Consider the following 4,751-nt stretch of genomic DNA (forward strand, 5'->3'; position numbering starts at 1 on the left):
ATTGATAACCAGAAATCCGTATTAGATCAATACTAACATGGTGAAATGGATACTTCAGATTCTCTCTTATATGCAGTGATGCTGCTTGGTCTAAACGGTAATGGCTGAGTTACTGTCGCTGTCTGAGTTGATGCTCTGTCACGGCGTGAAACAGGAGAAGCCCACCCCCACTTCCTTGTGATTTCATGTGTTCAGCATGGTAAGATAAGCACACAGTGAGGCTTATTTTTTTTTATAACATTTTATAGTGGTTTCATAATTTCATACACATTAATTATATAAAAAAAAAAAAAGTTATTGCACTTGTGGAGTAATTTTACTTATTTTTGTATAATTCTAGGAAAATATACAAATGAATATCCAGGGCTGTTTCATGAGTTTACTCTTTAAAGTCATGGTTGAAAAACTTTTATTTGTTCTCTCTTATTCTCAGAATCAATGCATTTATGTGACCATTTGGTGTTTTCTTTCATTAAACAAGGTTTGTCAACAATACTTTTACCTGTGTGTATAAGTTTGATATATCTTAAAAGTATTTAGATATTTTTGTGTTACTTCCTCTGATTAAGGTAAACCAGGGCATGCTCTTTCTGGATCGGCATGTGGCAACAGTAGATATTTGCTTGCATTGTGTTGACTTTACAGCAAGCACTCAAACTGAGCTAGCATGCATGCAGAGACAGTGGAAAGAAAGAAAAAACCTCAACATTCTGTTTAAATACATACATTCACAGCAAACACAAAAATTAGACCTGCAATCAGAGAATAGACTAGAAAGCTCAAACCTTACAATTCAAAACACAAAAATTAGACAATCACAAAATATATACAAAGGAAAAATAGAAATGTTGCAATCACAGAAAATAGAGATGCAAACGAGCTGCAAACACAAAACATGCTGTGGACACATAAATTATGCTTACATATTAACACATAAAAAGGAAAAAGAATGCTAGTGGCTAAAACACATTCAAGTTACAGATAGAATGGCTGGAAAGTAGTTCCACATAACCAACAGGGGCTCCAGAGTATCCAGAAGAATAAAAAGAAGTTCATTGTCGCTATATAGTGGTGTGACAGAGACACTGATCAAGATTGATGGGGATTTTTATCTATTGAGATAAATTCAGAGAAATCCTGTAAAAAAAAACATATGTCAGAAAATGCAGAATATCTGACACATTAATGTAAATTCACCCTCGGATAATAGCCATTAACATACAGCCAGGGTTGAAATAGAATTGTTTGGATTAAAGCACATACTTTCTTCTCTCCTTCTCTTCTTCTTCTCTCGACCCCGCCTATTAATGCTGGAGCTATTTTGAGGGGATGAAGAGGTTTGCGCAGCAGGAAAATCCTCCTAGACAAGGTTCGTGCTTTAACAGTGGTTTTCTAGATTTTTGTCTTTTTTTGTAACGTCAATTCAATAGATATAGGCCGTTTCTGAATATGTGTAGCCTACGTGTGCCTTCTCGTGAGCTTGTGAAACATCATCCCCTCAGTCCTAGAACTGTTCCAATTCACAAGAACAGTAGACAGAACAGACAAATCCCCGGGATGTATGCATTGTTACTACCCAATCTGTCCCGGAAGCATGATCCGTTCTGCGCATGCGCGAATAGATATACATCCGGGTGCCCATAAATAATGTAATTATGGTACTAAAACTACTTTTTTCTATCCCTAACTCACAAAAGAATACTATTAAACATCTGCAAAAAAATTTTTATGACTTGTGAGAAAATGTTTATGCTTTTTACACTTTCTTCGTTAAACTGCTTTTCTGACGTCATCTTCAGACATGTATTTTAGTTGTTTCTTTCTTTAGATTATGCATTATATAGCATAAGGTTAAAACTAAACGAAAACATAGAACTCAAATAGACTAGATTTATGTATAAATCCAAAGCTGAAAACGTTAGCCACCAGAAGCATAGGATCCCATTTCCGGCGCAGGTCAGGAAGAGACGAGTGATAAAACAGAAAGGACTTTAAGGTATCTTTTTTTGTCAGGAATTACATTATTAACCTTTAACACATTATATTTTACTATGTTTACTATTTTTAGGTAGTTTTAACAAAATGCAATCGAGGAAAACCTGGATGTATATCTGGATGCGCAAATGAGCTGATGGCGAATGCACAGAACGGATTGTGCTTCCGGAACGGATTGGGTAGTGACATGCATCAGAGCAGACTTGTCCGTACTTGAGGTTGACAGCTGTCCCAGCATGCACTGCGGCAGCAGCAGCTTCCAGGAGGGCGCTCACATAGCTTAGAGTATTAAGTTAAAATATCTCTTTTCTGTTCCGTTTGTTCTATAAAAGTAGATTTTAAGATCATTTGAGGCAAGAACATTATACTTTTAAGCATCCCTATATGAACCACTTACTGGTGAATGCATAGTTTAAAAGAAGTTCCTATGTTGAGAGGGCCGTGGCAACCAGCATAACCATGTGTGAATCCTTCCACACTAGTTTAAAAAACAAACCACTGGACTTTGTTTTCCAAGTTTGTAGACATTTCGCTTCCCATCCAGAAAGCTTTCTCAATTTGAAATGTCTGGAGTATCGTTGAGTTCCATGCTTATAGAGTAGCCCAAAAAAAATCCTTGTTATGACTTAAAAAACATGCAAATTGAACCGAGGACCAGCATTGATAATAATAGTAATAAAGAACTAGGACCTCTCTGAACACAAATTTGGGAAATCCAACATACAGCGATTGTCTTGGCCCCATATCGCTCTGTGTGGAGTGTTTCCAAGGACAACTGAGGGAGGAACAATCCATAGCAACATCCAAGACTTTTTCTCTTAATATGTAACCCAGTGAGCAGTTATGTTCTGTTTTGATTTGCACAGAGACCCTTTAGTTGCTGTGAAAGGAAAAGCTTGAAATCATATACAGGAATAAGCAATGAAATCTGTGCTTTTTGGTCTCAGTAGCTATCAACCAAAGGAGCTACATCTCAGTCTGTATTTGCATTTCTTAAGACCAAACACCAAGGCTGCTCACAGCCAAGTAATGGTGTAACATGCAGTGCCTGCTCACACTGTCATTATACTTATACCTCTTTTTTTCCCATAAAAACAGCCCACACACTTTAATCCCTGCATCTCAGTTCTTCTGCCATGTTTATTTACACAAAACTTACATCTTATCTTGAGAGATTTGGCAAGATTTCCTGTCTGACACCTTTGTTCTGATTGAAATCAGTCCATTTGTGGTATGCTGTGCTTGTCTTTTGGCTGGAAAAACTGCTAACTACTCTGTAGGGCCAAAACTGTACTATTCCAAATTTTATGTGTGGGGGTTTTAGGTCACCACACAATTTTAAAATTTTGCCGGGTGAACCAGCCTTTAAGAAAATTAAAGAATGGTCAAAAATGTTAACTTTAAAGATAATCTTGCAACTAGTGAGGTTATGAGATGAGCTGAGGCTTCGTAGCGTGTGTCAGGTAATGGAGAGGCCTTGATTTTAGGGAGGAGCTGAAAAATGATGACGTTCAAAGCCTCTCTACCCAGTAGTCATACCAGTGACTACTTCAGGAGGCAGTTGTGGGTTTCTAAAGGCATATAAACAGCTCAGTATTAAATCAAAATGCAGATGACTGATGGAGAATCGCTATCGGTTCAGGTTTTGAAAAGAGTTTTGAAAGTGTGGTTTGCAGAGTATATGTCAGTGATATGTTTGTTAAAAAGATGCATTAAAATAAAATTATCACATTTAAAATTTGTATTTCCTAAATAATCAGATATGTTTCTGTTTGGTATGTACCAAATGTCTGTTCAGCTAACCTATCATGTAGTCAAAAGAAGAAAAACTTGATTATGAAATTAGGATTTGGCCACATGTGCACAGTGTAGAGCAGGTGTGCACTCTCTAGAAGCCCAGCATTACCAGTAGGGGGTCGTCAGCCTCCCTCGTTTATACCTGGAAAGTAAGGCTGAATGCTTAAACAGTCACAATAGGACACATGGCAAGTGCAGCTGCAAAGTCAATGAAAGAGGGGAAGCCTGGTGTGCAGTGCGCACAAGAACAAGTAGAAGCCAGGCTGAGGATAGAGGTAAGACCTGAATGACGACTAAGAATGGACTAATGGAAGTCACAGCTAATGACTTATTCACAAAGCAAGACGTGGTGGGAAGGTTTGATCTTATGAGCATCGCCAGGGGCTGGTAGAGGGACTTTCACCTTAGATACATTTGTTGTCATGAGAAAAACATTAAGAATTCTCTCTGAGAACCTCAAGCTGGATCTGCATCACGATGTAAAAAGTGTCAGGTCCTTTACTTAAATTAAAATCAATGCGTTTCATTCCGAAATAACTAAAGACATTAAAGTGTCCTTCAGATCACCACATTAATAAGTTTATAATTAAAAGTAATGAGAGAACTGTCTGGGGAGAGAAAAGAAAAACCTGTTTTATTTTTTAATTTGAACCAGCTAAATGAAAAAAGATTTCTTCATAAGAAGAATGTAGGGATGGAAAGATGGCAGTAAAACAGAACAGGGTCATGAATGAAGGAACAGATTTTGAAAATCTAATTAAATAAATATTTAAAAATCTTGAACTACATAGTAACTATAATAATGTCATCATTTGATTTAGATTTTATTGATTCAATAAAATCAACGATTTAACTTTTTTTTTTGTTTGAAATAAAGACCATGATAAAACAAGAAAAAAATTATTATAAAAAATTAGTTTAATGAAATAACATAAAAACAGACAGCGGTTCTTTAACTT

This window comes from Cyprinodon variegatus, unplaced genomic scaffold (genome assembly GCF_000732505.1).
Source record: "Cyprinodon variegatus isolate N-32 unplaced genomic scaffold, C_variegatus-1.0 Scaffold44, whole genome shotgun sequence".
In the NCBI taxonomy this organism is placed as follows: domain Eukaryota; kingdom Metazoa; phylum Chordata; class Actinopteri; order Cyprinodontiformes; family Cyprinodontidae; genus Cyprinodon; species Cyprinodon variegatus.